This window comes from Polistes canadensis, unplaced genomic scaffold (genome assembly GCF_001313835.1).
Source record: "Polistes canadensis isolate GaletaPanama2010 unplaced genomic scaffold, ASM131383v1 scaffold_0, whole genome shotgun sequence".
NCBI lineage: Eukaryota > Metazoa > Arthropoda > Insecta > Hymenoptera > Vespidae > Polistes > Polistes canadensis.
This window is the reverse complement of record NW_014569547.1, coordinates 734,834-761,099: the sequence shown is the minus strand read 5'-3', so window position 1 is coordinate 761,099 and position 26,266 is coordinate 734,834. Positions and strand designations below refer to the sequence as shown.

General features: G+C 35.6%; 1 protein-coding gene across 4 annotated transcripts in view; it reads right to left on the bottom strand.

Annotated features, from left to right (window-relative positions):
* LOC106790448 (discoidin domain-containing receptor 2) overlaps positions 1-26,266 on the bottom strand; it is a 149,575-nt gene that overhangs the window by 80,597 nt on the left and 42,712 nt on the right. The window contains exon 1 of one of the 4 annotated variants that reach the window (XM_014755545.1): positions 11,314-11,523. The exons of 2 other annotated variants lie outside the window; for them this stretch is intronic. The gene's annotated coding sequence lies outside the window, so the exon portion shown is untranslated. Of the gene's footprint in view, positions 1-3,025; positions 3,126-11,313; positions 11,524-26,266 lie in introns of those variants that run through there. One more of the 4 variants, XM_014755469.1, reaches the window with a different exon arrangement.

Here is a 26,266-nt window from a genome sequence, read left to right as displayed (position 1 = left end):
TATAATTTCATCTGTAATAAATGAAAAAAATTAGTGTAACCAAATGATATTTTTCAATAATTATATTACGTTACTAAATGTTTCATCGATGAGAATATTGGAAATAGAATAACAACGAAGTTAAAATAAAATTTGCGAGAAAAAAAATCTTCAATCTTGTCCGTGGGTCGAATGAAAAGGAAAAGAATTTGGACTAAAAAAAAAAAAGAGAGAAAAAAAATGTTGAATCACGAAAATTGTAGAAAATTAGTATTTTCCTTGGAAACGTTTGAATAATGCGATAATGTAATAGGGTCGAAGACTAGACGCGTTATTACCGGTTCGTGATGAAAGAGTTACGATAGAGAAATTTGGCTGGTAGCCAAGTACCCCGTAGAAAGGGTCTCAAGAGTTGTGCCCAAACTGATCAGCGTAACGCGTTTTAATTCAAGAAAAGAGCTTCACCATGGTACAACTACCTCCGTGTTTCAACAAACTTTTTCTTTTTAACTTTTTATTAAGAGGCAACTTATTTGACCGTATCCTATTATAATATATACGAGTAATAAGGTTACATACAATGATTAAATGATCTTGTTCGACTGACGTAAAAGAAAAATGAAAGAATGGAAAAACGAAGGGGGGGGGGGAAAAAGTATGATACAAAAGGGCTAGTTAAAGAGTAACTAACGTAACCTTCGGTTTTTAATGACCGGTGAATGTTGCCTGTCCTATAATTGAAGCGATGTTATCTGTACTAATTGCAAAAATCTGCTTGGCGTTCACCCAGATAAAGTGGGGTTTTGTGGTGGTGGTGGTGGTTGGAGTGGTGATGGTAGGGGGGAAGGGAGGATAAAATGAAGTTCGCATACACACACTAACATAAGCTCGAACTTTTCGAGTATTCAGATACTTAAAACTCTTACTCGAAAAGTTCGACTATTGCTACTTTCTTTCTATGGATTTTTGTTTCCATATTTTATACAGTAGACCATTTTTACTCTTTTGTGTGTGTGTGTGTGTAATATATATATTATTTGATTATAATTAAATAATTCTTATTTGAAATATAATTAATTCTCGAATTTTTTAAACGAAATTGTCGTTGAAATAAATCTAAAGAAAAATTCGAATGCCGTTTGTTGCCAACCAACAAGAAAAAAAAAATAACGAACATTGTAAACTATTATTCCTTTTCTACAATCGCTGATATTACGATATTCACCAATTTACTTTAGTTACAGGTAAAAGGCAAACAAAACGAGGGATTTTAAGCGAATCGCACGCAACAATAAGCTTTCACGATGCGGAAAGATCGTTTCGCCGTTCGTTTACGCGACTCTTTTGTAACAAAAAAAAATAGAGAGAAAATGAAAGCAAAAAAAAAGGAAGGAAAGAAAGAAGATAGGAAAAAAGTAAAAAAAAAAGAAATATCTTCACGTCAAATGGAGCGATGGAGCAACGAATCATAGTAGAATGGAAACCAGCAACAGCAGCAGTAATAGTAGTAGTAGTAGTAGTAGTAGCAACAGAACTACTAGAAAGGATAGAAAAGCAGTTTCCCTGAACATCCGTACTATCCCTTTTCCTTTCCATTTCCCCCTTGCCCCCACCAGTATCCTATCTACACTCATGTTAACGGAAAAAACCAGTGAGAGGACGTACGACCGATTAAATTGGTGCGCCCAGTCGAAGTATTTCGAATGTAAATACAGTAACTCGTGTGGAAAAGCGAGTCGAGGTACACCATCAGCTAGCTAGTCGACTATCCGTCACACTCAATCAGCTCGGAAGGGTTGTCAGTGGTTGGAAAAAGAGAGAAGAAGGAAGGAGGAGGATGAGGGGAAGAGGAAGAGAAGAGATAGAAAAAAAAAAAAAAAAAAAAAAAAAAAGTAAAGTACCTATCTCTAGAAAACGCGTAGTAGTTGGATGTTCTTTCTAAGCTATCAACGGGAACGAAACGAAACGTCTGGGATCATATCGGTCGAGGAACGAATCAGAAGAGAGAGAGAGAATAGGATTGAAGAAAGGAAAAATAAAAACGCTGAAGTTGAAGGAAAACGTTAAGCGTTATGACAGAGATCGACGATGAGAAAGGTGTATTATTATATAGTATTTTCTATCTTTTCTTTTTCGGGAAAATCAATTTCTTTCAGCAACGTATTAAGGTAGGTAGGTAGGTAGGTAGGTTGGTTGGTAGGTACATGCAAATGAAATATGAATTTCGTTCTTGCCTAAGACGTTTTTCCTTTAAAGATAGACAGCTTAGGAGGAGGAGGAGGAGGAGGAGGAGGAGGAGGAGGAGGAGAAGGGAAGAAGAACCTAAGTTTGGTTAAACGAATCTTTGAAGACTTCAACTTATTGTTAGCGAAATAATGTTCGTTGTACGTCGGTGGGAATCATTATTCAGAAAAGTCTGAAGATGATGTTGATACGTCTTCGGGTTTTACCAATAAAAAAGTTTTCAAACCCTATTTCGATATAATAGTTATGATATAGTTTGATTAACAAGTTAACTGTCTTTACGTAAACAGAAAAGGGAATATGATAGATATATGTAATATAATATAATATTTACATGTATCGTATGGAAAAAGTAATCGTGCTAACGTGGGTTGTTTTTTTAAGCGCGAATTTATTATATGTTCAACGATAAAATATTTGTTTTAATTCTTATTGCGCGTTAAATGATGATATAATAATAAAAATTCAATTATAACGATATTAATCCGATGATATAATATCGTAGAAATATTTTCTATTAATATTAACGAAACGTATATCTAAGATCTTAAAGATAAGAATAAAGTCGAACATGTCTAAGCGACAGTAATGACGAATAGTATTCCGCAAGTACGAAATATTGATCGAACAATTATTCTCATATGAGATACGCCGGACACAACGATCGTGAATTAGATTAAGCCGGTGACACACGATGATATGAGTTAGGGGATAGTGTCGGACATAGACCGAACGCTACTCCGCTTGAACGATAATGTGGGACACCTAACTCCAAGGGTTTCATCTCTATATCTCACTTTACCTCTTCCTCTTTCTCAATCTTCTCCTTCCGCCATATTCTCGCCATGACAAAGTGGCCGGCCCCTTCGTCCGAGGTTGTCCCTTTGCTGGCTGCACACATTCAAACTGGGAAACCTTCTTGCTTGGGCATCGTATTCGCGTAAGCGAGATTAGCTAGATTAAAGGAATGACACGAAATTGTTCTAAAGTAGCACGATTGGTCAAATATGTTGTGACTTATTTTAAACGTTACCAGTTTCTCTTAGTTATCTTGGATACCTTTAATCATTGGTTAACTATTGTGATAACAACAAAAACAAAAGTGTTAGAACTTCATGAAAACAAAGAAAATTAGAATCGATCCAAATTGTTTAATTATGATTTATCGAAAAAAATGTTAACTTGATTTAATAACCTATTGCAAAAAAAGAGAGAGAGAGAAAGATATACTGGTTGACTGTAATCTCGATTCTCACGAATATCGGGGTTGCTTGTAAGTACAAGTATTTCGTGCGCAATTAAATGAATGTACAATTAATTCGACACGATCTCATAAAACTACTGTGATATTATTAATTGATAAAAGTGTAAAGTAATTTTTGATAAAAAATACGATTAATAAATATGTTGATACAGAAAAAAAATAAATGAAATATTATTTGAGCTAATTATTTTGTTTTTTTTTCCACAGATAGAAACTGTCGAGACGAAACGAGGATAAAAAAAAAGTGGAGATTTCAAAGGAACGAAAAAAGAAGAAGGAAAAAAAAAGCAAACAAAAAACAGAAGATTTAAGGAGTAATCGAGCAACGAAATCCATGAAAGAAACGGAGTAAAACGTTCGCAAGATTTAAACCCAATGACCAGCAGAAGCATCAGAGTATCAGTAATAGTAATAGTAACAGCACCAGTAGCAGCAATAGTAGTAGTAGTAGTAATAGTAATAGTGGTAGTAACAGACAAAAAACTAAAAGGCGAAAACCGATGCTCGTCAAATATCGATCGGACGAAAATCTATACGATAGGTGGTGGCCTTTTCCTCGCCCTTTAACGTCATAAATCAGGGGAAGTTCTCTAGTTCAGCTGAGAGAGAAAGAGAGAGAGAGAGAGAGAGAGAGAAATAGGTAATAGGTAAAACGACGAAGCCTTCTCGCGGCTTCGACGATTAGATTCGCCGTCTACAAGTTGGACAAGTTTTCCTAATATATATATACCTACTCCTTTACTCACAATCTTGGTATAATCAACCCACCACTACCACCACCAGTAACACTAACACCAACACACACTATCTTCTCAATACTTTCGAACTTTCCATCGTTGAGATAGTATTGAAAATCGAGTCAATGGGTATGTGTTACGTACTTGTGTAGTATATATGATTGGATAGAAAGTAGAGAAGACAAACAATAGTGCAGACGGACGGACAACACATAGATAGATAGACAGACAGACAGATAGATAGATAGATAGATAGATAGATAGATAGATAGATAGATAGATAGACAGACAAGCGAATGGGGTGGTATACGAAGAGCTAGTCGATCAACGCGTCTAGCAATGAAAGGGGCCGATCGTATACTCGATTCGAAGAGATGAAAAGCTAACTTCGCTTCCACCATCTGATAATGTACCTAAGCCAATGGAATCGGCCGTAATTGGGCTGACTTCCCGTCCATGCAAGAGTCGATTCGGGGATTACCCGACGAAGAACTTCGGCTCAATCGATTGCTTCATCCTTCTCAACGACTGGTCCGATTCATAGGTCAACGGTTCAAGTGCTTCTTCGATCGTCCACCCATCATCATCATCATCATCATCATCATCATCATCATCGTATCACTTCTTCTTTAGATTTCTCCTACCGACACAATCTTCATACATAGGACTCTTTGATTCCGATAAAACAATTCGGATTGAACTATTTTGAGCGGCATTTTTATTTTTCGCTATTCAACCATTTTTATTTTATTTCATTTCATACTTTATCCATAAGTTATGAGAAATTCAAGTGGCGTTCTAGCATAATTCATACGATTTCGACGTTTAAAACTATAGTGGATGTTCCAACAACTGGTCGTCGGACTACACTTCAAGCTGGAATTTAGAGAAGTGATCCTGGCTTTAGGATCGTACATTTTCTGCATGACTTGTCCCCGTTGTCAGCACCCCGGGTTACACGTTGAATTGGGTCGACTTTACGCTCCTCGTTTTTCCACCCTTCGTAGGTACCTTTCTTTCTCTTTTTCTTCTATTTTCTCTTTCTCTCTCTCTCTCGTTCTTTCTTTGTCTCTTTTTCTTTTTCTTTTTCTTTTTCTTTTTCTTTTTTCTCCTTGTTTGTTTGTATCGTTCTTCTTTTCCCTCGTTTCCCGTTGGCGTGCCGCATTGTTTGCACCTAGTTCTGAATTCTCTATCGAGAAAACGTGGTCGATGGAAGACAGAGAGATATACGGGGACAAAGGTTTAGGTATATGAATTGAAGAAGTATACCTTTTAAAAGGGTTAATCTACTGTACCGACTAGGATTATTACGGTCGATGTTTTTGGCTCAAACGAAGCATACACATTTTGAGAATTCATTCGATTTTTATATACAATTTTGTCTTTCTAAAATCCATTAAAAATACTTGGAAAAGTTTAAACGAATTTTTAATAAAAAATAACAATCTAATGATAAGTTTACAAAGAAGAAGAAAATAAATACACAGATATATTTTAAATAAAAAAATATATTTTTGTAAAATGATATGCTTGATAGGTAAGTAGAAATTTAGATTATTAATTTAGTTTATTTTCTTTTCTTCTTTTAGAGTTCTGTCGTTTGCCATATCGCAAAGGTTTAGTGAAACCGTTGTCGTTGGTAAAACGAGTGAGTGGATTTAACCAGAATGGATATCATCGGCACGTCTGCAACGTGGGAGTAGGGGGTGGGACAGGATACCACGGGCAGTCGTTTGATGCGTCGGAAATTGGAAAACATTGCTTATCGTTCAGATCTATCGTAGTCGATTTTACGAGCTCGGAACGTTTCGCTTGAAGCCAGTGTGTCAGCCAACACAGGATACGTATTATGAGGACAACATTGATGGGTATGATCGAAGCGGAATCGATGAGAACGACGAAAACGACTGAAAACGAGACACGACTGTTGTATCCCTGCCTCCCCCCCCCCCCCCCCCCCGCCCCTACTGATTTGTAACAAATACAATGCAATACACAATTCCCAAATTGTAACGTGCAATTGAAGTCTCGAGGAAATGGAATTCAGAAAAGCCACGTATCATCTGATAACTGTTTTCTGTTCAAAAACCCGAACGAATTGTCAAAGATTTAACACACACGTTTATTATTAATCCATTTAATTTCATTCAAAATTATTTGACATCATATTGATATTTTAATTAAGAGTATCAATATTTAATATATATAAATATATATTAGTCGGATGTTGAAAGAGTTAACATCGATCAAATAAATTCATTGCTAGTCCCGTCGTCCGTCATTTATTATTACATCCTTCTATTTTACTTCTATAACTTTTTCCTTTAGTCACACACACATAGCCACATTGGAAACGACCAGCAAAATTTACAATAACGTACCACCTCGGAATGGTGTTCCATTTATCACTAGTGCAGCTAACGTATTTTCAGATTTCAAGCTTTCAACGTAGCTAGTAACCCAACCAACACCTATGGATATTCGATCGTTATATCAAGATAAGATGGAAAACTTTTGACAAAGCTTTTGTTTTATCATAGAATGGTCAATTTCAAATCATTCTCTCTTCGAATACACGATCAAGAGATTTTTCTTAAACAAACAAGCGAAAGCCGTTGTTAAATAAAACGTACTTCTTAAAACATGGAATGTAAAAAACAGACTGAGCGAGTACGAAAGAGAGAAAGAGAGAAAGTAAGCTGCTCGAACGATCGAATTGAAAAAGGTCTGAGTAAAGTCAACAGGGATTGGATGAGTGCAAAAGATAGTAAGGAAGGATAGACAAAAAAATAAAGGAAGAATCTGCTTGAGCGTACTTTGAGCGGAAAGCAATCTCATTCGAAACAGGGTTGGAACCGTCATTGCGCGAGCCGAAAGTCGTTACGTTGCGAGACACTGTGAGACACGAAACGTCTGATTTCGGAAGAAGAAGGCGACTACTACTTAGCCGACGAGTTTCAAAAAGAAGAGAGAGAGAAGAAGAAGAAGAAGAAGAAGAAGAAGAAGAAGCTCTTCTTGTCCTTTGAGATTACGTGCGTTTCACTTTAGCCTTTTCTCTTTTTCTTTCTTTCTTTCTTTCTGTTTCTCTCTCTTTCTGTGTTTGCAACGTTACTTCGAGATTCCGTGTTTCAAGAAAAGCGAATACTACTACCGAAGTAGCCTGTTAGAAAGAGCCGGATTAAAACGTGTACCAATCTTTTCGGTCTTTCACATTTTCCTACCTTTATATGAAAGGACATTCAAAGAATATATCGTGAAATTTAAATTAGAAAAGGAAGATAACAAATGTATGGTAATATTGTGTTATAATATTATTATAAAGAATTAAAGTTGAAATAAATAAGATCGTTTTAATTAAAATGTTGTGTTAATCACACACACACATATATATACGTATATATTTCTATAAAATAATTAGTTAAAATAATGACTCTTTTGAAGAAATTTGATATGTATAATTTGTGTTTCTAATGTCATATAATAATAAAGGATTTATCTATCTGTTTAAAGAGTACACATTCATTTAAGAAATTTTCGGATATTAGCTAGAATCAGTTTGAATAAACAGTATAATCTATATAGTTAAGCTCTATAATGAGGAGGAGCTAAGTAGAGTATGAAAATTAGTAACGTAGGGAAGAAAAGGTATCTTTGATACGTTTAACATGGGAAGCCCCGACCAAGTATCGGTGGTATGGTGGTGAGGAATATGGTCGAACGATTTAAATTTGAGGTACTGTTCGTTAATTATCGCCGTTAGAACGACGAGTCAAATAACCTAGCACTCTCCGCCCTAACAGCACGATAATGAGCTCCGTCGGTCTCTGTTCTCGATTATTAATGTATACTACTTCAAGCCCTAACCCCATGAGTATGCCCATTCTACCGAAATCCCATCCCCCCATCGCGGCTGTTTTCGTTATTGCCGCAGTTTGCAGTAGTTTGTTAATGTCAGCTCTAAACGGCCACTGGTGCTTCTATTATATCGTAAAGTACAACGCCATACAAACACCACCATTAGAATATACGTTAGCCTCTTTGCTTTTCTCTCTCTCTCTATCTTTATCTTTATCTATCTGTCTCATTTTCTTTGACACGATTCATCCCATCTAAGAAAGAAAAAGGAAGAAATGACTAAACAAGTCGAATATTATTATCGTAAATTTGTGATTAATCTTTGTACATATAATTTTGATCAATTGTATTATTTGTTTGAACGTACATTTTAGATACAGATGAATAGAATTAATTATTAATCATTTATTCGTATATTTTAACAAATTATTATTAGATAACCCGTATTTTTTCTCTTTATAAATAATTTCTAACGATAGAGTTAATTCGTGTTTTGTCTTTTCTTTTTATTTTTTTTTTTATTTGTTCAAAGAACGTTAGATAACAGGTACTCTACGTATAAACCGACAGATGAAATTTTACGTATACTATCTGGTTTCTTATTAGAAAAGTTGATCCTTTGATCCTCATTTGCATCCTCCTAGAAAACCATACCACCAACATCATGACGATGCACCACCAAGAAAGTTTACTCTTCCTTTTTGGAATTCAACGATACGAGAAATGGAAGGAAAGCCGGTGGTAAATGAAGGAAAGAGGTAAGTTGAAAGAGAGTTTAGAAAGAGAGAGAGAGAGAGAGAAACGAGAAACGAGAAAGAGTAAAAGACAAATGAGCGGGCATTACTCGAAAAGCTCTCCCTGCCCCCCTTTCAACCCCTCGACAAGTCCAAGGTAGGCAAGTACAAACATATATATATATATATATATATATATATATATATATATATATGTCTGTGTGGAAAACAACCCAACAACACAACGCGGCCGTCCTTCAATGCGCTTACGAATAATAGCTTGCAAGCTCTCCAATGCGTAAACGAAATTCCCCCATTTCTCCCCCTTCTTTTTCTCCGTCCCTATTTATTTCACTTTCTCATTGAAGAGAGGGAAAAAAAATTATTTTAAAACAAAAATAACCGAAAAAAAAGAAAAAGAAAACGAAAAATAAATACAAATGAAACGGGCGATCAGGAGAGGGAGGAAAGAAAAAAAGAAAAAAGAAAAAAATAAAAACACAAAATAAAAATAAAAAGAATGGAAAAGAAAACGGGCACGTGCAAAATTATATGGGCGTTGCTTTTAAATCAATGTTCTCGCGCATTATACCTGGAAGGTAAGTTGGCTCGCGTGATACCTGCAGTCTAAAAGTTGCAACGAGTGGTCCCGATACCTTTACAGGAGTAAAAGAGAAAGACCTAAAGGATGAGAAAATAAGAGAAAGATAGAGAGAGAGAGAGAGAGAGAGAGAGAGAGAGTTGGCAGGGKAGTTTTCGTCGTCTATAAGGGCGTCGTCCTGTAGTAAAAGGGAAAATAGCGAACGTAGTTTCGTGTCTAATGATCGGGATAGGGTGCGACGTCGGTCGTATTTAGGAAATTTTATGAAAAGTACAGGATCGCGTGACCACGTTCGCGTCGTCGCCATAGTCCTTCTCTAACTGACATGAGTAAGAGAGAAAAAGAGAGAAAGAGAACGAAACGGCACCTACTACCTTTCTCACTCTTATCCCTTTTAGGATCCCTTATCTACGATCGAGAGACCACTTAACCCGCTGGAAGTCGATCGAGCCACGTGAAAAATAGTTTTACGGCTTGCCCTATCCTCGATCTACCTTTTTTATGATTTTATTTCTTTTTTTTTTTTTGTTAAAAAATAATCTAACGATACATCCCTTAGTTTCGATCACACATTCATAAAACATTTTCTATTCCGAGTCTCGTGTATCATAGGTATAAGAGATCGTTAGTAGACTGTGTTTTATTTTAATGATATTACCTATCCTATCTCAACAGTATCGTTACAGTTTATAGGGAAAGGCCCTTTTTTTTTTTCTATACCTTAACGTAAGCGCAGATCAAGCGTTATAATCTTACGGTTAATCGATTCTCAAAAATTGTTCTTCTCTTCGCATAAAATCGATTTATTCTTGCTAGCATTGTAACAACTACCACCTACCACCTACCACCTACCTCCTCCTCCTCCTCCCATTACTTAACCCCCTCTTCGGCTACCCCTATGTAGTACACGTTGCTCTAACACGTTGCTTTAACACGTCCCTCCTTTTTTTCCACCTCGGCGCCGAGTGAAATTCAATTTTCATGTCGCACGCACTCTACTGGCAACCTAACTCTACTGTCTTTTATACATGTGCGTGCACGTCAGAGAGAATGAGAGAGAGAAAAAGGGTGAGACAGAAAGGGAACGGGGGTTAGGGAGTATGGGGTTGGGAGTTGGGGGTGAAAGAGTGTATGACGCACGACAATGCGAATATGGCTGGCTAAGCGTACACACATGGTAAAGTCGCGATAAGCGGGTTTCCTCGTTGTACAAGAGACTGCGTGCCTGTTAACTTTTCTCTCTATCAATGTATTTGTGCGTAACCATCTACCTGCGTGCGTGCCTGCGTGCGTGCGTGCGTGCGTGCGTGAATGCTTTGAACATAGGGACGTGTCTCCCTTGGTTAGATGGTTAGACAGGTAAGTAGATAGGTCGAGGGGGAGGAGGAGGAGGAGGAGGAGGGGGGTCGTAGGGGAAAGGGACATGCATCATGACTTTGCTCTTCTTTCATACTTTCCCTTTATGTCTTGTCACAATGTGTCAGGTAGCGTACAGTAATGTCAGTCAATTCATGTTACCTCCAATAAATTGCTATCCTTACCAAAACTTATAAAGTGACTACGAATGAACGTTGTAATATTACATATGACACGTAGGAATAAAAAAACATTGTCTCAGAAACGTGTTAAAAATGAACGATTAAATTGATAAATTTTGAACGATCTTCTTTTTTATTCTTCTCAATTTTACCATAATTATTCAAAACGACGAATGATTAAATTCGTAATTGGGGGTTGATATAGGATTATAAGAATTATAAGATTATAGAAATTATATATAGATTGAGGAACAACGATTATAGTAACGATCATAATTTTAAACCGAAAATTTGATCACAAGATATTTTAGACAATTTCGGTAAAAATAGCGTAAAATGATATTAATTATGGTTACACTACCTTAAACATGTATTCTATCCTTATATCCAATGCTGCATATGTATATCCGTATCCATATCCGTATCCATATATGTATGTATCACTATCCAACACTACACATACTCGCGTACCATATACATATCCGTATCCATGTATGTATATGTCACTATTAAACACTACACACACTCGTGTATATATGCATATCCGTATCCATGCATGTATATGTCACTATTAAACACTAAACACACTCGCGTACAAATGCATATCACTTGCATATGAATAAAACGCATACACGTATACGCGACGCGAAATACAAAGTTGTTACATCTTTCGACGTTGGAAGAAGACTGACTAATAAATCTCTGTGCAATACACTCGAAAAATATCGAAAGTACTCTAAAGTCGATGTGTTTCGATATTCGACAAAGAAACTATAAGGAAAGTAATAACATTTGAAATAATCTTTGAAGATACCGAATAACGAGTACGAAATAGAGGGAGAGTAAGAGAGAGAGAGAGAGAGAGAGAGGTATATGTAAACAAAACATTCAGCGCTCGAGAAACTGTTTCTTTAATTAGTTTTACCATTCCTCTCTCTTCACTCCTACCTCCTCGTCATCCTTTGAAACTTCCGACAAACGTATTACAAATTCGTTTACTTTATTTATCTTCTCATAAATATAATGTTTTTTTATATTCTCTTTTTTAACTAGTACTGTGTTGGATGTATGTATTTCGTCTTACATAAAATACTCCCATACAAGTATATCGGTTAATTGTTTTCTAAGAAAATAATCGATTAAAATTCTTCTATTAAATTTTATATCCCAACAAAAAATCTTACCTCATAAACAAAAAAAAAAGAGATCTAATAAAATACTATAATAATAATCAACAGAGTATCCTTTCTCTCCCGTACAAAATATAAAATGAATAACACCGTATATAATATAGTATCGAATAATATAATTTCGAATAATGATATTAAAAATGAAAGAAAAAAAAAAATGAAAAAACAAGAAGGAAAAAAAAATCTAACGAGTCTAATGTACGTTTAGAAGAAGATTTTACGTATCCCAAGTTTCTAATAGATAAATGAAAGTGCACACGCGTACTATGCACGCATATACACAAACGTATAGTGTAGTCCTGTGTCCAGTTTGCGTGTTGAGGGCGTAGGGCGATTCACCGCAAGTAATTAGGTGATGTGTTTATCGCACATCGGTTACCCGCCGGCGCGCCGTGACGGGCTAACTAGTGATAATCGATTATCACCCTAGAATCGAATTCTTCACAGTTCGTCGACACGACGAACGTCAACGGACGACGACGATGGTTGCTTGCTTGCTTGCTTGCTTGCTTGCTTTCCCTGAACCAATGTATTCCTATGTATACGAAGTGCATTCATCCGTGATCTACGCACATCTATATATATATATTTATATAAACACATACACGTATACATACATCCGGAGGGTGGGAAGGGAAGGGAAGGGGTACATATGCAAAAAACGTTCATGCGATCTACGGAGCAAGCTCATTCTCTCTCCTCGATCGTGAACGAGCATTCCCTCCCCCTACCCCTCCTGATATAACGTGCATTCTCTTTCATGGTTTAATGGTATTGGCTATTGATTCGTTCGTTCGTTCGTTGGGAAGACGTTCGGAACGAACGCGCACGCGCACCAACAAAATACCATTTTACGAAAGTGCAACCGATGTTCTTTACTTTCCTGTTACCGTTTTCAGCTCGATCGGCAAATTTCTTTTTAGTAAAAGAAAAGAAAAGAAAAGAAAGAAAAGAAAGTAAGTGAAGAGAAGGAAGAAAAAACGTAGTTGGAAAGATAGCTTTATCGAAATTACTTAGGTTTTTCTTAAAACCTAGCAACCAACCCACGATTGGCTGATATCTACGATCCGAAAAATTTCGATAATATCTAAAATGCATAAAATGTTGAGTTGATTAGTTCTCATCAAACCTTTGGTTAACATGTTTTCATTGTAATTGTTATAGAAGTTTTAATGAGGATTGTTTTAAAAATATCATATAATAGGTATAAGAACATTGATCTTATAATCATTGATAATTGAGTTACGCTAATTTCCTCTCGTTATATTCATCATCATTGGCTTTTATTCCCTTTTGCTGTTAAAAGTAGTTTAACTAATTCTGGTACGTTAATCGATATTTTAAAAGTTCTTTTGGATTTGGGTCGGACTCATTTGCAAGTGGAAAAGTAGTACCACCGAGCAGTGGACCAACATTTTTCTTAGTTACGATCGTTTTAAGGCTCCTTAAAATAAAACAACAACAACAAAAAATAAACGAACGAATGAACGAACAAACAAACAAACAAACGAAAAAGCAAAAAAAGACAAATATAAAATGGAAATGTTCTGTTTAGGAATGCGTCATTACTACGTGAAATAGTTTCTTTTCGCGAAAAAATACAGGAAAAACTCGTTCAGAAAATTACCTTAAATAAATTCACATTTGCGAAAGAATCGTTACCTCGATGGTAATCTTCGTTCAACCAAATTGGCTAATTTGAAGATCAAATTTGGATGTTCGCGATGAAATTGTTTTCATTTTCGTCGAATTTACATACACACACACACACACGTGAATACTTACGAATGTAAACTCTAATATCGTTGATAAGAATAAAAAAGAAAGATACTTTTAAATAAGTTAAACTTTTGACTGCGGTAATATTTATTTTCCTGCATATTCAATCGTAACGATTAATTTTTAAAAGGAAAAACGAGGATCAGTATTTTTGAAATACCATTCTGAATAATTTATATGAATAAATGAATGTTTAAAGAATAGTAAGCCGCTGGTAAAGGTGAACGAGCATTCTTTTCTTCTCAGTTACGATCGTTTGTACGATTAAAATAAAGAAAGAAAGAAAGAAAGAAAGATAGAGGAAGAGAAACTGGAAACGTTCGAGGAACATTTCTTAGTGAGACTTCATTTTGAAAATTACAGTAAGTACATTCGAATTCGCAGAAAAGAGAAAAGGTGTGTATGAGAGAGAAAAAGAGAGAGACAAAGAAAGAGAAAGAGAGAGAGAACGAGAGAAATAAAATGAGTGAGAATGAGAAAGAGAATGGTATGGAGGGTTGGAGAACGAAGTGAAATCATATAATGAGTTTCAAAGTTAAATTAGGTATATAACGGTAATTGCTTTTCAGTAATTAAGAGAGAAACGTATATGTGACGAAGAAACCGAGTAAAATTCTTCTAACGATCGAGTATCGATGCTTGAACGTTAAGTGGATCAATTGCAAGTTTAATAACGAGTGCATCTTCAAGCCTTGTATACGGACGAATTAAATTAGAAACGTGTTTGCGTTGGATAAACAAAAGATCACTTCGCTTAATCGTCGTCTCTTTTCTGTTCCCTTCCCCCCAACGCGTTCATTCTTTATTATTCATTCGAAAAAAAATGTCATTTAATTTTTCAAAGCTGGACAACAAAACAATAAACTTTTTAATGCGAATGAATATAATAGAATATAGATTTCGATACGATATACAGACAATGAATTTTATTTAAACTATCAACAATAAGATCCGATTGATATTCTTTTTTTTTTTTTTTGTTTCGTTACGTTCGATAGGATCCTATAGGATGTTCAATTAATTTTACCGTGTTCTAATTGAATTCGAATAGTATTTTTTTTTGTTCCAATGTTAATTTTTTCAATCGATCGGTAGTTATTATACCGAGTTGTACAGGGTACATCTCGCGTGAACGATCGTTCGATTTGGCTGCTTGTAGAATCGATATTGTTTTTATGCGAATCCTACGATCCACGGGGTATTAAATGGAACAAGGACAATAAAACTAGAGCGATCTACGTGCTATCAAATTTTTATGTCTCTCGCGAAAGTAGAGTGCAGAATTTTCATCCAACACCGAGAATCTTGATGGTACGAGTTGTTTCACGACTATCATTGTGAATATATATATATATATATATATATATACATATATTTTCTTTTTTCTTTTTATCTATTCGTACGTAACGTATTCGTGTTTATATAAAACTTAATGTCAATGAAAAAGAATATTGCATTTTATCGATTTCTGATTTCTGATTCGAGAGTTAAATGAATCGTGAAATTTCAAATATTTATATTTGATGTATTTAATAAGAACGAAACTAAAAAATACTGTAATCACGATTATGTACTTTCAAACATTACTCATTAAAAAGTTGCTATGTTATTTAGTCTCCTGTTGATGGTTACATTTATAATGACTTATCAAAGAAAAATAGTTGACTGTGAAGTTTGAAAGCATGAAAGATCTTCTGAGGCGACTACAGAAGGTGTATACGTTTTGCGTTTTAAACATTTACGTAAACACGATGTAAATGCTTTTGGTAATGCAGGGTGAGGAGGAAATGGAAGAAGGAACGTCCGAGAATATCAAGTTCGTATAAGGATTATTAAAAGCTTCTGCTAAAATTATTTAACTTCGTTTTAAACGTTCTATTTATTAATAAGACTTTTTTCCTATAAGTTCACGTGATTTCTTTATTAGTTTATTAAAAAGAAAAACGAAACGGCAGATAACCAAACTAATTTATTTATGATTTTAAAAATTATGACTCCAAAAAATGTTCCAAGAATTTAAGTTTCCCGAATTTCCACGTTTTTCGGACATTTATTTTAACCATTAAGCCATCCAATCGGATCGGGTTGTGATCTGGGTCGGATCAAGTTGCAATCCCGAAACTTTATCGTTACATAAACATATTCGGTAACTGATATTCTGAGACCCGATTTGCGATCCGGGATCTGATTCTCGACACGCGATCCAAAATTCGATTTAGACCGCATTATTTCTGTCTTTTAGCCAGTAGATTATAAATAAAATTTAACAGTGCAATCAGATGTCAGAACTTGGATGGAAAATAATTAGGAATTGTTTGAAATGTTAATGTCCACAAATCCGAACAAAAATTTCTCGATAATTTTGGATTACTCGTGAACTCCTCTTAATGTGTACCATTTCATCCCTAACTACAAAACCGGAAATTCTGGTTACTGTTGAATATAATTTCGATGATTTTTCATTCCGTATAATTACGAATTCATTTAACATTTTAAATATCGATCAGTGTTCACGTATTTTGGAGATATATTTATGGTAACTGAATTGTATACATTAACGCTCGAGATATTATAATGGTGTATTGTATAAACTATATTTCGTAAAAGAGTATATACAATAACGCATGATATAAATCGTGACCGTCGTATGATATTAAAGACGCAACGGGCAATAAAGCTTGCTCGAAACGTCGAAACGCATAAAGGAGAGTTAGCAAGCTGTGCCAGACCAACTGCCGGGCGGCCGATATTACCTTTGTTGGGGCACTCCTAAATCATGTAACCGCGTAAAACACAAAATCACGATATGTTGGACGAATGCATTTCAACATCTTGCAATTATTGCATCTTTATATCTTTTTCTTTTTTAGTTTTTTTTTTTTGTCAAAGAAAACCTATATAAATATCAGAATAGGATGGTAACAATTTACGGGAAACGTTTGATAATCGACTTAATAGAAAAAAATAGGATAATTGGAAAATATTGACTCCTCCAGAGAGAAGTTAAATGTTTAATCTCAATTCGGAACGCGTTTTTTTCCCAACGAGTCGTTTTGTTTGACCATAGAACTAACTTTTGTCCTCGTTTCATATTAAAATATCAGGAAGGAGGATCACGGAAAGAAAATAGGTATATTATTCGAGAGAAATGAAGTTAGGTTTAGGGTAAAGAATGATAGAAAGGATCGAGAAGAGAGTAAAAATGGAAGAAAACGAGGCGGAATCTAGCATTGGAATGCTCGCTCGTGCGAACGCGATGGAACTTTCATTCTTGACTAACGCCAAGGTAGAAACGACGGTTCGCTTTTCCCAACGGCACGGTGCGAAGCTTTCTCTCGTTTGTTCCATCTTTGAGGAAGCTGAATTCAGGCTGCTTTTGCTTCTGCTTCTGCTGCTACTGCTGCTAGAACTAGCCTAACTCAATTTACGCTAGGCAGAACGCAAACTCATATCGGTAAATCCGAGTTACCTGTCTTTCTCTAATGCCACGTCGCATCGTACCGCTTCAATTAGGCGATTCGTGTCTGCCAACCAGACGCAACCATCCAACTTTCCATCTATTCTCCGAGGCCAGGACATCAGTCTGACTGACAAGGAAGTAATCATGACTTTTCCGAAATTTTCCTTTCGTTTCACGTTCAATTTCTTTCACGTATTACGAAAATCAGGATTTGAAACATTTCTGTTTTCCCTTTCAATTGTATCCTCCTCACCTGGTTCCTCACAATTTTTTTAATAATACGAAGATAGATCTAACAAAAATTATGAATAAATGAATTGAATATTATCGAACGTTTGTGATAAATCAATAATATAATATATTTCAATTTGAAAACGAACGTTTCGTCTGTTTAGAACTACATTAATTTAGTAGTTAAAGTTTACCAGAGTTTACTTTTTTTTTGTTTTTTTCCTCCCCTCCCCCTCAAGTATAAAATCCTCTTTATTCGATGATATCCAAGGAGGGAAAAAGTTTGGATAAAGAGGGAAAGGATGGGGAAAGTTTAGTAAGACGGTCGCGAAGATTATTTCGTTGGTGAATCGAACGAACGAACTTGAAAAGTTCTTCATCGAGATGAGCCGTAACGATGGAACATTGCTAGACGGCAAATGGATTTCACGAGGGAAGCAATTACGTTCTGAGACCGCGACACTCCTGATGAATCGAGCTTTTTTAATCACGAGATGCGAGAGCGGAATAAATTGAATCGCGGGGTATGTTCATCTCTTCTTCTCGCACCCCCAACCCCAACCCCAGCCCCAGTTCTAGCCCCAGCTCCATCCCCGGCCCCAGGTTACGCTTCCCCCACTATTTTCTCTGTTGAAACGTTGAGCCGAATGGCGGTAGGATAGAGAAGGTGTTTCGTTCTCAGCGGAAACGCAGTCGCATTCCAGAACAGTGATTTTAACAGCGCCGTTTCTCGAAACATTAGGATTACTCGCACGAACCCGTCGCAGTTTAACGGCTTTCACGTTCAAAAGTAATTAGGTTAATTCTACTAAAAGCTCGCGTGGCTGAAGCTGCAGAAATTATCTGCCGTTTTAACCATCGGCCGTTTTTGGAAAAAATAAGATTGACTCTTTCGTTCTTTTTTTATGGGGGGGAGGAGAGTTTTTTTCTTCGATTAAACTTGTTCTTGGCTACCTAACATTCTCCGTTAAAACTAGGGAAAACAAATTTACTTTTCCATTTTCTTTGATGTTGTTTCGTTTTATCCAGCCGAACAATAGAAAATCAATAAAACGTTATTCTTAAGGCAAATATTGTCTAGGAGTTTTTGACGATCCAACGAATGCACATTCAAACCGTTCTTTTTAAAACTAACCGAAGTTGTGCTGTTTTCGTCACGAGAAACTGTTCACGCTCGAAAATGGGGGGAAGGAGGTAGTGGCAGTGGCGTTGTCGGGGTCGGGGTCGGGGTTGGGGTCGGGGGAATACTTTTTCCTAACGTATTACGACAAGTTTTCAATTTTCAAGTTTAGAAAGTACCTACCTACGTGGAAAGTGGTAGAAAGAACGAAGTGGGAAGTGGGATGGGTGTCGGTTGGTTATCATACTTGGTTTGCCGCGTGTTAACCGCGATACCAGAAGGGGACACGGAACACACCGTCACGCCAATCCAAAGGAAAAGTTATACGTGACGGGGGCCCTTTACTTCCCCCGTAATTAGTTTCACCGTTAAAATACTTCGAAAAAAGAAAGAGAAAAAGAAAGAAAGAAAGAAAGAAAAAAAAGAACTTTAACATAAAAGCGAGATAAGCTTCTAACAGGACTATTTTCCTATCGAAAATAACCTTTTACACCTCTGTTACGAGTCAACCGCGAAATGTTCGGGGCGTTCCGTTGCGTTTCGTTTCGTTTCGTTTCGTTTCGTTTGCTTGAAAATACTTTGATGAATCTTGCTTGACTTTAACGGAACACGAGTTTAACTCAAACCTGTGAACTCTAAAAGGGAAGGGGTACAAAGAGGGGGTTATTTGCTAACGTTGACCGTAATCGCAAGGATAATTGTATGGTATTGTTGCGGCGACCTTTTTAAGATAGGCGGGGTACCTTTCAAACTCGCATGTTTTTTTTCGTAGGACGTTTGAGAAATTATTTCTCAGAATGGTACAACGATTACATATTATTTCAAAGATATTACTAGTTCGATATGAATCGTTAACTGATTTGCTTCTAATGAATTTTTGATAACTCATTTCTATGAGTTCTCGTAAAATAAATGTGAAGGGAAAAAAAATTTGTCAATGATATTTGATGACAAAATCAGATATTTGACGATAGATCAAAATTCCGATCGACGATTTAATAATAAATGATTGATACCGGGGATAGATTTACCGAAATGTTGCGAAAAGTGAAGTTCTTCGTTAATTCGCAGGAAGTTGTTTACGCACGTTAAGAATTCAGTGCGACAGTAAAAGCGGAGACATAACGGCCGGGTGGTAATTCTTTCAGGACGGAGGAAAGCGAACGGTCTATACCATTCGTGTGGATTCGCTAGAAGCAAATAACGTAAGGAATGCACCAACAGTAGTTGCAACCAACGTTCTCTCGTATCCAACGTAATCGTGTTACGAGTCGCGGTAACGACGAGCATCATTCTTCTTAACGTACCACTGTACGGAGACAACCAAACGAGCACGCTACGGTGATTTTTATACGAGATACGATGTAGCTTGGAAAACCTAAAAAAGAGAGAGAGAAAGAGAGAAAGAGAGAGAGAGAGAGAGAGAAAAAGACAAAATGAAGCTCTCTGCAAGCGTTACGTGGCTATTATACTGGCAGAGAAAAACATTAGAAATGCATTTATATAATCTTTCTTCATCCGTCACTTTTCCTAGTCTATTTTACATATCAAATTTAACATACCTATGGATATATGAATCTCAAAAGAGTATTCTTATTCTCATTGTGTGTCAATTTAAAATGATTAATATTTTTCTTCGTATTGGTTCATTGAGTATTAAACGTTCGATTGTTTCAATTAAATTTCATCTGAAATTCAACATTTCATACATAATAACTTAATGATAAAATATTTTGTCAATTACTGGCCTTAGGCAATGTGAACAATGCCTAATCCGCCAACTTTTCTTTGCCATTTTATGAACCTTTGCAAATTGATTTATAACTCGAAAAGGTACTCTACATGTAGATAAAAGAATGCACTTTAATTTAGTATAAAAATCATTAAAATCTATTTGCTCTATGTATAAAAAATATTTGCCGAAATTTTTGAAAAAAATTGGAAAGATTCACAATTAACAGCATTGCATTCTCTGACATATTCTGAACTTTACATGCTACATTTTTAACTCGATATGGTATTCTGCGAGTAGACAAAAGAGTGTACTTTAATTTAATGTAAGTTTTATTAAAATATATTCACTTTTAGTATAAAAAATATTTACCAAAACTTTTGAAACTTTGACACTCCTTTGACGGTAACATATATAATAATGTATTTATATAATATTTCTTCATTCGTCATTTCCCGGTTTATTTTACTCATCAAATTGAACATACCGCGTTTTACACGACGTATTTTTCAAATCAAAGCATAACAGTGAAATATTTCAACGAAGCGTATGATTTTTCTACGATAAGTTGTCGAGTTTAGTTTTTTGTACCATGAAACGATATAAACGAAAAATATTTGGAATTAATTAAAACTCCGAGAAATAAAGATAAAAGAAATGAAAGATAGACAAAATAGTGGTATAAAGGTTTCGTTTCTTTTGATACTAGCAGGATAGAATTTAGCCGAAACTTTATATAGGAGATATATTCATTCGGCTCATAGTTGAAATGAAAAAATGAAAAAAATAACTCTTTATGAAAACTTATCAAGGAAAGACTAAGTCTGCTAGTTGTTGGTGCTTAGAAGTTAGGAGAGTAGTAGTAGTAGTAGTAGTAATAGTAGTAGTAGTATCTACATTGCTAGTTTCACGAAGAAGATCGTAAGGCAAAGAAAAGGAGAAAAAAGGAACAAGAAAAAGAAAAAGAAAAAGAAGAGTTGCGAATAGAGTTGCGGGCGGGTTGGTGTTTACTCGGTGAGAACTTTTGGAGCAGCCTGGTGCTTCGTTACGGAGCCGCAACTCCACTTACAAGTAATTAGACTAACAAGCCTTGAGCTCTGAGCGAATCTTGTCTGATGATTCGGTAACCTGTCTGTCATTAATAGTATAGCAACGAATGCTTAAAACCTTAACGCTACGTTTTCTTTTTGTCTCTCAGATAAAATGAACGACACGAAGTTTTTCATATTTTCTATTCCCCAAAATATAAATTCGAGACCTTTTAATGAGAATCGTATAAAATTTCAAAGAAACGACGAATAGTACCCTCTATAACTATAATATAAAATACTTTAATGTAAAATTAATGAGAAAATATAGAATAATCCTGAAAAGTTCATTGGCATAATCAAATCGGAAGTTGTATGCTAACAATCATTATGAAGGATTCCCACACGTGGATAGATAGTGTAGTATCCTATGTATTTTAGAATTTGGTAGACACGTATTTAGGATCAACATCACTTCGAATTCGTGTTAAATCAAGTAGGATAGATAAAGAAAGAAATAGATGTAGCTATACTAATTGAAGCTAAGTTAGCATGGAATGTGTACGTATCGTACGTTTCGTCGTATACGAGATACCTTGCTCGGTTCTATACAATGTGGCAAAACGCGGCACGTTATAACAACGTGCCGCGGGCGATTTGTAAAATTTATCTCGCCACAACGAGGCAAGTACCGGCCTCGGTGAGATAGTAAGCTTCCTGCAAGAGAATCTGGGCTAACCTATCCGAGAGGGTGATTGTTTCGTGGCGAAAGCTCATGTTGCCAAAAGCATCCCTCCCCACTACCCCTCGACTGTGTAATCTTTGACCGACGCTATTAACGAGAACTCCCAACCCGTTTTGTAGCTATCAAGGCACGACATATTTTCTGGATTTAAGGCTTTAACGGATCTACGAAAGCTAGAACTACCGAACAACCAAACCCCCCATGCTACCGAATCGTAATCGAAACGGCTTATCACTCACCATAGTTTTTTCTATTCCAGATTATTGTTTTTATTTTTTTGCCGTTCGTTTGTTTTGATTCCTTTCTTTTTTATTTTATTTTATTTTATTTTTCAGTATGGGATTTCATCTTTTTCACTCTTCTCCGTATTGTTTTTTTTTATCCATTTTTTTTTTTTAACTGAATCCATAACGAATCGACGTGAAACGTCGATATATTGATTAACTTGTTCCAATTTTACGAATAGAATTGGAAAATATGTTTTTGTTCAAATGATAACGGTCCTGTCTTGTATGGTTAAGTGCCAAGTGACGATCAGCAGGTGGTAGGCACGTTTAATTCAAGCATTCCCAATACAGAAGGGATTTGAATCAGCGCTCAACCAAAATTGATTGCTTATCCAAGTGAAGTGATTTAGTCTAGCTAGCAGTCGGGTACGTTGTAGATATTCAAATGTGCATGCTTGTTGTTATTAAAGCGATACAAACTGGTAAACGTGACTATAGTCAATTTTTCATTAATATATCCACATATATAATCTGTAATATATTATTTTAAATATATACAAATATATTAAGATAATAAAATTGAATATTTTCAGAATACAAGTTTAGTGAGATAATCATTGTAGATAATTTAACGATGATAATTCCAAAGGACGATTGTCCTTTGAAGTCAATCAGAAATGTCGTTTAAACGTTAAAGTTAGGATTGTTCCCTTGAGGCGAATATCATTCTAAAAGGATCGTCACGATCGTGGTAAACGAGCCTCTATAATAGGCTCAAGCAAATATTCGTAACCAGCAGCTTTACCACGGTGAAAGCTGCGTTGCAATTTTGGGTTATGTTGAAACTTAATCCTGCCATCGGCGATTTGGAATCCTCCTTGACTTCTTCGATCCGAATGAATTCATATACCCATCGTCGATCGGCTGCGGTTTTGGATTGTGCTCTGAATACGAAACTATCAAGGTTGCTAAGGTTTGCTCCGATTTGATCACGATTCTCCCCGTTAGTCAATAACCCAACATGTCACATAGCAAAATGAAACACGTACTCGTATATTTTCTATACAAAAGTAGAACCGTAACAAGTTTAATCCCGTTTTCGTAATTACTACATTTCGATTTCGCGTAAAACTTTGACAATCGACCTAATTTCGATCACGACAATTTAATATTTCAAGATAATACACAGGAAATATACGACTGGTACAAGCTTATTTTTAACTACGCGATATCTCATAAAAACGTATAAACGATTCTTTGCGTAAAACGAGACGGGACTGGGGGGTGGGTTTTTTTTAGAAAATTGGTTGTCGAGTTAAAAGCTAGTGGTCGACTCGAAGATGCTAAAATAGCTTTTAATATGTGAATTTTAAGCCGCTTAAAACTGACAGCTCATAATCATGAAAACGAAGGATAGTGTAGTAAAGCTTTGAAACAATAGTTCTTGCATCTCATATTCTCATGCCGGTATTTTCGTTATATTATACAATACTGTGTATATATATAGTGTATGTGTGTGTATAACGTCTTCTTCTCTATTTCTACAAGATGGTGGAAAGGTGTGGTAAAAAGAGATTTAACACGGAATAAGACGATTACGAGTTAGCTTAGCACCTTCAACACTTAAATCCTTACGGGACGATCCTTCCATCTTTGCCTCCTACTATATCCTTTCTTAACACGTCAAACTTTACAACGATACCTATACCTATACACCTGCAAATCTCGAGTCTGTAGATACATCAATCATTTATGATCTAGATAAAATATGTAGGTATAATCTGAAGACGTAATCATGCTGAGCATACGAAAACGAACAGAGAGTAAGTGAGTGAGAGAGAGAGAGAGAGAGAGAGAGAGAGAGAGAGAGAGAGAGAGAGAGTTAGTAACGTTAACGAGACTGAACGTAAGTGAAATTTTCATAAATAATTTAATATCATCTATCTTTTTTGGTTCTTCTCGAAATTATTTTTCTTCTAAAGATCGTTGAACAAGACGTTGAGAGAGTATTCTCTGCTCAAAAAAAAAAAAAAAAAAAGAAAAATGAAATATAATTAATTTAACGACCTGGATATCTTAGTTCAGCGTGAAAAAAATCCATTTAGTTTCTTAGCAAAAATAAATACAAAAATTATATTACAAAGCGAAACTCGAGGTTTGATTTAATAAACGAAATTTTTTCGGTCAACGAATTATTATTCGCTGATAAATAAATTACATTAATATTGTGTTATATTATTCTCAAGTAAAATAATACAAATTGTTAATGTAAAAAGTTGGAATTACTGAAACGTAATATTTTCTTTGTGCAACGTTCATTTGAACTCATTATATTCATCCACTCCTTGACCTCTCTCTCTCTCTCTTTCTCTCTCTCTCTCTTTCTCTCTCTCTCTCATCGTTTCCACTTGGTCGGTCATCTCCAAAGATTCCCTCAGGGTGATTCCTCATGTCCGAGAGGGTTCGCAAGATATTATTGGTTGACCGGACCACATCAAGTCGAAGAGAGATCATCCATTCATCCGTCAGATCGGATAAGTTCAACAGGCCCGATCAGGAAAGTCGGTCAAGTATTCCCAGGATATCTATATTTGTGGTCACCACAGAAAACCGTCATCAAAGCTAACGACCAAACGAATTCCATTAGGATTTCCTACCTCGAATATGTCACATATTTTTATTCTACAATGTTAACTATTTTTACATTTTTGTTCTTTTTCCTCGCAAATAATAGAACACGATATGAGAACTATTACAAAATATATATTTAATCTTTTATATTTTGGGAACCAATTATAAAATTTTCTTTATTGATAGAATAATTCCAGTGGCCCGATTGAAAGTTTATTAATAAAATTCGACCTTTCTTTTTTTCCTTCCTCTTCTTACCCTTCCCCCGGCCCCTACCAAACTTCGTATTATTTTTTCTATTTCTATTTGGGAAAAATAAATTAAATCAGTACTATTGTTAACACGTACAAATTAGTTTACACAAATTTTTCTAAGAAATGAACATCATTCGAAGATAACAAGAGGTAATACAGAATCTAATGGAAGATGAAGGAAAGGCTAATGCACTGTAATCGTACTGCAGCTGACGAACACTTGCCGGACTTGACCCCTGTCAGCATCATGAATGATTCAGTAAGCGGACTCTGGCTGACGGGTCATTATTGTTGTAACGGGAAGGTATGAATTTTCTATGAGAGGTTACAGAGTTACCAACGACCTGACTCGATATTTCGTTATACTATTCAACTACCTCGAAATAATTATATCCATCGAGTTCTGTTCGAATTAATTTCGAAACAATTTTCTAACTTATTTTCTCCTTTCGTCAATTTTTTAGATATCATTTTTTTATTTTAAATTACACGTACCCTAATGTATTGTGTGTGTGCACATAGTAGAAAAAAATATTTAGAATATTAGAAAATAAATAACATCATAAAGCTCGTATAACGGATTAGAAAATATTTCTATTCTCACCTCGGATAAACGTTAAAGATATTGGTAACAATGTTCCGTAAAGAGTTCTTAAATAAATTGCTAAAGCAAAAATAAGTACCTAATCCCATAGAATCGATAAAAATGATCGTAAACGATCTTTAAGTCTCTTCCTCTCTCGCTCAATTTTACCGAACTCGTTATTGTGAATCACGAGGTATCGTGCTAACCAACGATGTTTCAGCTTCGTTTGATTTTATTGGGATCTTCCTACGATGTTTTCTATATCTTTGGAGAAGGAAGAAAGAACGTTAAGGGGGTTACTTCGAGTCACGTTATCGTTATGATTCGAGGG